Genomic DNA, 10,740 nt, shown 5'->3' with positions numbered 1-10,740 from the left:
TACGAAAGTGCTGAAGAAGACTGATATAAAAAACACCCAGACATTATGGGGTTTGCAGAATAGCTTAAAATAACTGTAACGGAAGAGTTCTTTCCAGACCCTATGTGGACGATACAATCCGAAGTATCTAAATACCATCCTCCACAGGACACCAACCAGGCTTTTGTGACAAAATGTTTCTGAAGAACATCTGTAGAAAAATTCTATCCTCATCGACTCCCCTTCCAGGATGGAAGGGAAACTGGAGGGGTCAAGATCTGATATGTGACTCAATATGTGACTTGAGTATTTTTTCAAGAGTCTTCACCAGTAATGATTTCAGAGCTATAAGCCTGAAGTCACTGAGAGCTTCAGGTCTGTTCACCTTAGGAATGGATAGAGCTGTAGAGTGCTTCCAAACAGCTGTAAAAAGTGTCAAAAGAGAGCTGGAATAGGTGTTTTAAAACTCCACTCAGTTCTTCCACACAATACTTTAGTGTTCTGCCACATATTCCATCTAGACCTGCTGCCTTGTTGACCTGAATCTTTTTAAAATGGTTTGCAACTGTACGAGTTGATATTTGCAGTGTTTTTCCTGCTGTAAATAACTGTCAGAAATAATTGAGTTGAGTGGAGAAACTATACTTTTCGAAAATGAATTAAAAACTTAAATTTAACTAATCAGGTAGAGCCTGTCCACTTATTCCATCTACTAGGATAAATTTGAGACCCTCATTGATATTGACTGTGGCCATAGTTTTAATGTTCTGCCAGGCAGTGTGCAGATTAACTTGCTTAAATTCCTAAATGGAGCAATGGATACATTTATAATGGGTGTCTGGAGCACCTCTAAAGCATCATAGAGTGAACATTGATGCGACTCATGCAGAAACAACAAGAAACTGAACATGAAAGCACAAACATGAATGTAGCAGTTTAGGCTGGACATGCTGAAGAAGAACTCCTGGATAGCAGCACACAGGCCCTGAGAGACTCACTGACTCTCAGGAGCAATCTGAGGTCACTGCACTGCACATTAGAAAGCTTACAAACTAGGGGAGGCTGTTTCGATTCATCCCGATTCATCCCAAGGGGAGGGGATGATGTCACTCAGAGCAGGTCAATGCTGGAGCACAGAGATTCTGGAGGACTGGTACTCACAAGCTGCAGTGGCTCCCTTCTCTTGTTTTCTCTTCTTTTTGTTACACAGCAGGAAGAGGATGAAAAGGATCAACAGCAACAGCACCACTAACATCACCGCAGGACTATAGGCTTCAGCAGGGACTCTAGAGTGAAAGAGAAATCCTAATGGTGGATCCCAGGAACTTGTTCTGAACCTCAGGCTCTTCTCCACAGAATCCGTGGAAAGCTAAGAGCAGTGGGTGGTGATATCGCTCTGAAGCACTGACATTCATATCAACAGTGTTAGGAGGTTTATCTATGAATAAAGGATTGGAGGGCGTGATAGAAAACATATGCGCTCATGAATTAGAAATGGAATGTCATTCTCAGTAGGGAACACTTCAATATTCTAAGGGCTTACTAAAATTGTTGTTCATTTGCAAAAATGTTTGCTTACATATTGCAAAGTATTATAATTTCATGTCATGAGCAGTTTGTGAAGATCCCAATGAATGTAAAAATACAGTCCAATGCAGCCTCCTCTTTCACTGGAAATTAAAAAGGAAAGTGAAAATGCTTTAAATTCTCAGAACAATTTTCTTTTCATGCACAACACAACAGAGCATTTTCAGCCAATCTGATTCCTTACCTCTCACAGTTAGGGGCATCAAAGCACTTGAAGGTGAGACAAACGTCCGATTGAACACTTCAGCCTCATAGCTGCAGGTATAATTCCCCATGTGGGAATACTGTGCAGCAGGAACAGAGAAGGTGACGGAGCCACTGTAGGTGCTCTCTGACTGAACAGCCATTCCATTGATCTGCAGGTGAAAGGCACCACCTTAACAGAGCAAGTGATGGTGAAGCTGTTGCCTAGGGTCACCTCTCCATCAGGTTCGCTGATGGTGATTCTGGGCTGAAGTTCATAAGCAGAATAAGAGGCTGGATGTTACCATTATAGAGGGCAAAGGTCAAGGGATGCAGGAGGAGTGCCTGTGGGTGGAAGATGAAGAGGGCAGCTCAAGGCTGAAGGGAGAGTGAATGTTGCAGCTAGATCTTTACACCTGGGGTGATCAAGGGAAAACTCTTCTACACGCTTTTAACTTCAGATTTTACACTTTAAAACTAAAATCCATCTCTTTCCAGAAGAGTCACAACACAATGCTATAGAACAGTGGTTCTATCCTGGAGGAACAGTGTGCCTTTCAGTTTTTGCACCCGCTGTATTCTTGATGGTTGTAGGAGTTCATTATGGGGCATGTACTGTATGTAAATTTGCGTTCAAATGGGATTTGTAATGTAAATCAAACCTGTACTTACTTCTGAGTTTCAGAAATGCTCTCATTTATGTTATGTGTTACATGAAATGTAATAGAGTGGACCTCTGCAAAAAGAGAAACACTACTTATGGTGTTATGTGATATAGTGTCGTCATGCCATCTGTTTCTGAGCATCACAAATCGATCAAGTAGTAAGAGCACCTTAATCAGAAATATGGACAAGCTAGTTAAGGAGAGGCTGTGTACATTCCTGTGTGCTGAAGGTGTGGGAGACAGTACCCTCAGTTCCTGGGTATTTCTGACACACAGGGCTGATCAAAGAAACAAGTTAAATAAAGTTATCAGTTCGTACAATAGCTATAGAGACATTGTGTTTCTCCAGGACCAGGGTTGGGAGCCACTGCCGCAGAACAGCGCAGAAGAGATTCAGGAGTTATACATTTAGAAAGAAGCCCTTTGTCAGTTTGGGCAGCTGGAGGAAAATATGACCTTTCAGTTTAAACCTTATGACCTTTCTTCTGGCAAGATGAGTGCAAGTTAAATTTGAATGACTTAAATCAGTCAGAAATGTAGAGAAAGCTTTCAGCAGAATTCAAAGAGGATCTGCAGAGGAGAACATCCACGGATTGAAGTGTGGGTGGAAGTATTATCTTTTTTAGGTATAATTCCCTGCTGAATATGTCCTATAAAATAAGTTGCTTTTTTCCAACATTTATGATAAAGAACAGAATTTAAGAACAATATAAAATAAATAGTTTTATACATGAGCTCACAAGTGTATATATTGTCATTATCTGGACTTGTTTCAGAATGACTTGAGATTGTGCAGTACACTCTGAAGCATGTTGACAAAGTATTATACCATGATGACTAAAACTATAAAACATGCTTCCTCTAATCTTTAAACTGAAAGGTCATTATATGTTGCAATACATATTTTTGGCAAAAGCAGCACAACACCCTAGAATGAGGTCATCCTCATGAGAAGAGAAGGGACTGGTCCACGAAAGTTTCCAGTTTTAAAACTACACGTCAGCACAAAAGAGAGTCTCCTGTTCAACTCACCCACTGTTATGTCTATGGAGTCGCTGCGAGGAGAGCTGAAGTTCTGCCCTCTTCCCTGGACTCTGTACTGACAGCTGTAGCTGCCCTGGTGTGAGGAGTCCAGGTCAGACACCCTCAGCTCCACTGTGGTCTGTGTCCGGGTCACAGTGGGGCTCCCTGCACTGCTCCTGTACAAGTCAAAGCCAATGCTGGTGTGGAGCCTGGAAAGCAGCTGAAAGAGACGTCTTCTCCAGGACTGAAGGCAGGGTGAGGGGACAGCAGGGACAGGCTGGGCTTCTGAATAACTCCTGTTAAAATAAGAAAAAACACAGAAAAGGAGTCCAGCCCCTGGCTGCAGCTCTGCCTCCCCCAGCCTGCAGACGGACAGTCTGAGAGCACAGCCTCGTCCCCGGAGCACCCGACCCCACCCAGCAGGACAGGACCGCTGCCCTGCCCGTAGACGGCTCCCGGAAGAGCCAGAAAAAATAACTGGGAAATAATATTTTGTCTAATTTTGATTAAAAAGAAAAGATGAAAGTAACATGATATTAAAAGTGTAGAGGGCAGCAGTGGGCTGGGCAGCTGCCAGTGTGAAAGGCGCTTGAGGCACTCAGGCTGGACTCCACACGGGCTCCTCCCTTGTATTTCTGAGACTGGCTGGAGGACTGGGGACCCAGAGACATCCCTCTCATACAGCCCCTTCCCTGAGATCAGGAGGGTGGAGGTGATGATGCTTTTCCTTATCAAACAGAGCTGTTCCACCCTGTGCCCCTTGAAAAGCCCTTGATGGGGCACCAGTGTCAACACAGGTCTGAGCATGGCTGTGAAGAGCAGCTGCAGTCGTCCTCAGACCTACTGAAATCTGATGACAGCAGCATTTGAATCCTGCAGCTTTTAGAGAGCAAGAGAGGAGACCTGTGACACTTCAGACTTGGTGACCCACACACTGCAGGATTCTGTGTTGTGTAAAAAAAGTACCTACCTGCTACCGTGATCACATTCAGAATTCCCAAACACTTGCCTGCAAGCAGAGAAGGAGAAAAAGATAATCAATTTGCTCAATGAATTAATTTGTTCATTGAAGCAATGTCAGATATGGAGAAGTCAGCATAAACAACTGGAAAACCCAACTTGTGCAAAGTCAGCAGCAAAGATACAAAGTGAGCAAAAAATGTCCTAGAATGAGGTTAAAAGATTTCAATATATTGTTCCACATTTTTAAAAAAGTCTGACATCCCAGCCCAAAGACCTTCTTCAGAAGTGGGCAAATCACACTTAACGTAAGACACTTAAAAAGACAGAAATATCAGAGGTGTCTGTAATGTGTAAATATCATATTAACAGCAGGGTTTTAAATTTACAATTAATCTAAATGCAAACAACTAGCAAGGCAGTCAGATTCCTTGATTTATAAAAGTAATTTCATTTTTACATGCCACTCATTGGTCACAAACCTGTCATTGCAGTTCTGTAGGTTAAACAATTCAGCCAGTTTGAGAAGCATCAGGTCAGATGTTGGAAATTATCTAATAAAACTCAGGGAAATTCCAGCTCTACCCTTCAGACAAGTTCAGGTGTTTTTTTCATTCTTATCAGCGAGTTGGTCTTTCTGCTGCAGTTTTGTCTTGGTTTAAAACACTGATTGATGTCATTTTCTCTCTTTAGTTAAATCTCTTTCTCACACTGTTAATGTCCCTCAGGACTCTACTGTCAGTCCAGTCTTATTTACATTTAGCCTTCAGACAACATTCTTTAACATCTTGGAATTTGATTTCAGTCTTATACTGCCAAAACACATATTCACATGTCCTCTGGGTCATCAGACAAAAAACTTTAAAATCAGTCTAGATGAAGAAAAACTTTGGCCGTAAATTAACTGAAATTTAAAATGACTGCATGGACCTTTGAATAAAAAATGCCCTTAGGTGCTGATGAGATACTGTATAGTGCATAGATGTATAGCTCATGTACTAATCATATTCTACTCTTCACACTTGACAGAGGTGAGCACCACACAGCACACAGCCTGCCAGGGTACTTAAAAACTGAATATAATTGTTTCTTGTTCAACATTCCTACTGAGAGGACCATAAAAGCACAGTCAGAGGAGCCACAGACAACAAATTCTTAATCATTCTGCAAGTCCTACACACGTCCGACATTAACTGCTCTTTCTTTTTTTCTTTTCAATTGTAAGGTGCTCTTAACTTCCTAGTTTTGTTCATCATTTAACTTTTAAATAGCCCAACAGAGCTTCAGATGGTTTTACACAGCTGCACTTGCTATGAAGACATTTCATAATGCTAATCTAATTCTCATCCGGGAAAGCAGATTTGGAGTAAATTTGAAAACACCTGTTTTTCAAACATTTTTTAAATATGCTGACAAGTTTTCTGGAATTCAGTATTGTTTTTTTTCTTTATAACTGGGTTTTGGTCCAGATTTGTAAGCTTCCTATTTCATTAGCTTGAAGAAAAACTGAATTCAAATGAGCTTTAGCTGAAAAAACAGAACTTACAGAGCAACAAAATAAAGACAGTCCTCAGCATCCTGGTGCAGACTGGAATTTCAAAAGACTGCCTCACCTCTGACACAGGCAAGAGAACTGCACCACTGCACTGATACACAGAGCAGGGCGATACCACTGACACACACAGCAGAGCTGTTCCACTGACACACAGAGCAGGGCAACACCACTGACACACACAGCAAGTTGACACCACTGACACACACAGCACATCGACACCACTGACACACACACAGCATGGCAACACCACTGACACACACACACAGCACGTTGACACCACTGACACACACAGCACGTTGACACCACTGACACACACACAGCACATCGACACCACTGACACACACACAGCACGTTGACACCACTGACACACACAGCACATCGACACCACTGACACACACACAGCACGGCAACGCCACTGACACACACAGCACATCGACACCACTGACACACACACAGCACGGCAACGCCACTGACATGCACTGCAGGTGAAGCACCACTTCCTTTTCACACATGAAACTTTTGATATTTCTTTTGTCTGACAGCATAGTAAATCATATAAATTGGAAAGGCAATACTCTCCATTCATTGCATTTTATTGTTTTTTTCTTTATACTACAGAACTTTTGTTATTATTACCCATTTCTGAACAAGTATATACAGTAGTTGGGCAGTTACTGAGATTTGTGCTCAGATTGAAAGCACTGCTCCTGAATTAGTGAAGTGCTTGTCACTGTCTGACCACACTCCCTTCCTCTGCATTGATGTGGCAGTTGCCAGTATCTCACTGTATCAGTTTGTTTTTCTGTTTTGGCCTGTTGCTGTGTAAAACATGCTGTGGTAAGAACACAACATCCATAAGGCAGCAAATGAGAGGTGCCATTTTTGTCCAGTTTTCTCCATTTGCACCCAAGAGCTAGCTGATCCCAGAATCTCATCCTACCTGTCACACTCACACATAATCAGTCACCTAATTCTGACAAACGCCGACGTATTCCTACGACCTTAGCCAGTCAGACACCAGCCCGAGCCAATTCCCGAAAACGACAGCGCACGATCGAATCACCCTATCATGTCTCTCGCTCCTCACCATACCTTCGATTTAAACCTCCTCAACCATCACTTCACTACTCGGTATTGAACAGTCTGCTGTTTTCCTGAGCTCATCACCCTCTAAACCTTTTGCGAACCCTCTCTTCAGCCTCCTGGATTTCGACACTGCCTGCCGACTCATCTTTCTCTATTGGATATGTTTCGCTACCCGACCTGCAGAGGTCTTTATACCACTCATGACACTACCTTCCTTGAAAGACAGTTTCTTTCATTGGTTTGTCATGGGCGACACCATGCCTTTTCAGTGTGTACCATCCCTGCAGCCTGCGTGGTGTAGTAAGAGATTACTCAAGAGATGGTCTTCTGTCCCAGGACAGACATACAGACTCAGTAGGACACTCATATTTACAACACCTGAGTCTTACCCTCAGAGTCTTCTCTCTGCGAGCTCTTCTCCGGCTCTGCGAGGTTCTGGAGTGTCCCTGCAGGCTCTGCCCTGACCTGCTGCGCACTTTCAGTGTAACACTTCTGCACTCACATCGAGAAAGACCTTCCAAGCCTTTTTATTACACTGCGAAAGCTCCAAAGCTGAAGGGGTTTTGATGCTAAAAGCCTCTTCTTCGTGACTTGCTTTAGTTACAGTCTCAAGGAGACCAGCAACAGTCATGGTTGTAGGGAGCAAGAGTGCAATTAAACGGGTTGAGGAGAGAGTGGAGAAGTACAGCCCGGGTCTGCTGTCTCGCTCTTCTTCCTGCTGGAGTGGTGCAGCACCAGCTGTGCTTGGGAGAACAGCAGATGTTATTCCTAAACCTTTATCAAAAGTCTTCCAGCCGTCTCACCCTGTCAATACGAAATAATTGGAAAACTGGCAGAGAGTCCCCATCTGTGGAAAGGGTGACACAACTGAAACTGGTAATAATAAACCAGTAGGTCATAAAATAGAGAAGACTAAATGAAGACCTGTTTGAAGTATCCAAAATCATCAAAGGTGCTGAACCATTGACTTTGAATTAAACACAAAGCAGAGGACACCACTGAAAACTGCATGGAAGTGTATTTAAAAACCAGGAAAAGGAGATATTTTCTTACATTAAGGTTTGTGACAGTCTGGAACCAGGCACCAGGCCATGCTGTTTAAGACCTCTTGTCTTCTTTCAATAAATGGCTGGATGAGATTCATGGATCAATTAGCTAGTAGCAGCCAAAAGAACTGAAGGGGTCTTATGGGTTCTTGTTTGAAACCTCTCTGATGTGGTTGTGATTGCGGTTCACAGCAGAGCCTGAGGAACCTTCACGAGACACCTCTGACAGACATGACAGGCATCACATCACGTGCAGCACCAAGTAGCATCAGTGTGTTTAGCCGCTCCAGAAAATGAAGCACATAATAGGAATCAAAAGGATGTTGCCATGGCAGCCGAGCGTTGCCATGGTTTTGTTTGGGGTAACAGTAGCACATCTTACTCTCCATCTGTCAAGCAAGGAGTTGAGGTCAAAAGCACTGTGGTATCACTGCACACCAAGAAGCGACAGACACACCGTACTCCAGAATCATTACAATATCCTCCTAGTTTCTTCATTTCTTATGAAGAATGTATTACATTTGAAGCATATTTGAAACACAATATGAAATTGAATACATACTGTACTGTAGAGCAAAATGATTAACCTCTTTTACATATAAGATAATAGGAACAATTGTTAGAACTAACTAGCGGATCCCTTAAATGGAAATAATGTCCTAGGATATAGTCAATATGAATTTAGAAAAGGTAGGTGTTATCTAACCCAATTATTGAGTTTCTCTCCATAGAGCATGAGACTCGTAATCTCACAGTAGTGGGTTCTCTTCTATACTGGGCAGCATGCAGTATGGGGTGGTGTTGGTGGCAGAGGATCACTTTTTGTGTGTGACAACAACATTCTGAATGTTAAAAAAACAAAAGAAATAGTTTTTGATCCCAGAGCAGTTGGTGATCACATGCATGTAGTAATCCACAATGAATTTATCACCCACGTTGATTCATATTAGTACTTAGGTGTAAGTACTAATAGACAGTAACCTGTGCTGGACTACTGTGCTGGACTACTCGTGTTGAGAGTGTTTGCTCCAAAGTTCAGCAGGGCTTATATTTCCTGCGAAGACTAAGAGTGTTTGGGGTTCGACGGGAAATAATGCTACTATTTTACCGTGCTGTAATCGAGAGCATTATCAGATATGGTATTACAGTGCTGTTTGGTCATCTATCAGTTCATTTAAAATCGCAAATTACCGCCTCTTCCAGACGGATTTGAAGGTCATGGGAGTGAAACAGCACCCCTCCCTGCAGACAACCTGTGAAAAATCCCTGATCAAATAGGCAGGAAAAATTATATCAGATCCTTCCCACATCCTCAACTCTGAATATCAACTTCTTCCTTCTGGCAAACGTTTTGGGGTTCCTAAATGTGTGTCAAACAGATACAGACATTCCTGTGTTCCACTATCCATTAAAGCTGTCAAAGCAAATGTCAAGGATAAACACAATTTTGACTCTTTCAACCCACTTGAGTGCGATATGTTTTGTGATGTGTTATAAATGTTACATGTTGTTATGTGTTATACTGTATATGAGCAATAGAGTGATGTGCAATGTTTTTCTTTTCTTCTTTTTTTTGGTTACATTCTATTCTATCATCCAGGTGGATGCTGCACATTGGTGGTGGTGGAGGGGAGTCCCCATTACCTGTAAAGCGCTTTGAGTGGAGTGTCCAGAAAAGCGCTATATAAGTGTAAGCAATTATTATTATTATTATTTAAATGTCCAGGAGTGCTGGGTGTCCATAAAAAATTTCCCTCAGGGGACGATAAAATCTTATCTTTTCTGTGACAACAGCAACAACACCAGCACTACCTGCGTGGAAGAAAGGCCTGGCGATCTTCTTCGTGCCTTTCTGTGAAAACACTATGGATAGGGAGGGGGAAACTGTCCACAGGGTCACCATGAGTCAACACCTTGACGGCACTCATCCCATCCCCATCCACTCTTTCATCCATTTTCTAACTGCTGGGGGTATAGATAAGGGGTGAAAACTCAGATTGCAGTGATACCTTTAGTGATTATTTTTAACCTTTTTACATTTCAATACTGTTACAGCTATCGTAAGTGACCACTGAAGTGTCTTTAAGTATCTAGATACAGTGGTTAACACCTGGTTGGGGTAAACATTCGAAGATCTCAGAGCTTCAAAGCAGGGAAGGAAGTGTGATGTACAGGTACAGTGTGTGTTGTGCTGGGAAGGGTGTGAGGTGCACTGATCAAAGCAATCGTCTGGTTTGCCTTGGTTCATGAAGTTCTGGGTAAGTGATTAAGTGTCAATCAACAGTCCAGGGACACAGCATAAAACACACAGGAGACAGGCGACACAGGAAGGAGAAAATGGGAGAAACAAGAGAGAGGAAAGTGGAGGAAGGCAGAAGGCTAGAGGTCCTCGTCCAGATCACCCAGGAAGACCAGGCTCCAGTTACGTGTCTGAACCTCGTTAAGAGAGTTTGCTGCTCTGATTTCCTGTTTAAAGAATCCCTGTATGAAAACAGCTTCTCCTGGTTAGTTATTTATGCATTATTAGAACAGGGAGATAGGTTGCAATTCATCTGGGTTTACAGAGAAGTAGATTAACTGCAGGTCATGTTCTGTTTAGTTTAGAAGGAAGGTTTCTCTCTCTTGTTGGTCTGTGTTGGTGTTACAGAGGGTCTGA

General features: G+C 42.6%; 1 long non-coding RNA gene across 1 annotated transcript; it reads right to left on the bottom strand.

Moving 5' to 3' along the window:
• Positions 1–1,154: 1,154 nt before the first annotated feature.
• LOC107077928 (uncharacterized) lies at positions 1,155–3,711 on the bottom strand. The gene is made up of 3 exons (XR_001478948.2): positions 3,447–3,711; positions 1,751–1,922; positions 1,155–1,265 (listed from the first exon to the last, which is right to left on the bottom strand). It is a non-coding gene; the product is annotated as an uncharacterized lncRNA (long non-coding RNA).
• Positions 3,712–10,740: the final 7,029 nt, after the last annotated feature.

Source organism: Lepisosteus oculatus, chromosome 2 (assembly GCF_040954835.1).
Source record: "Lepisosteus oculatus isolate fLepOcu1 chromosome 2, fLepOcu1.hap2, whole genome shotgun sequence".
In the NCBI taxonomy this organism is placed as follows: Eukaryota; Metazoa; Chordata; class Actinopteri; order Semionotiformes; family Lepisosteidae; genus Lepisosteus; species Lepisosteus oculatus.
Note: the sequence above shows the minus strand (reverse complement) of the source record. Positions and strands in the feature narration are given on the sequence as shown.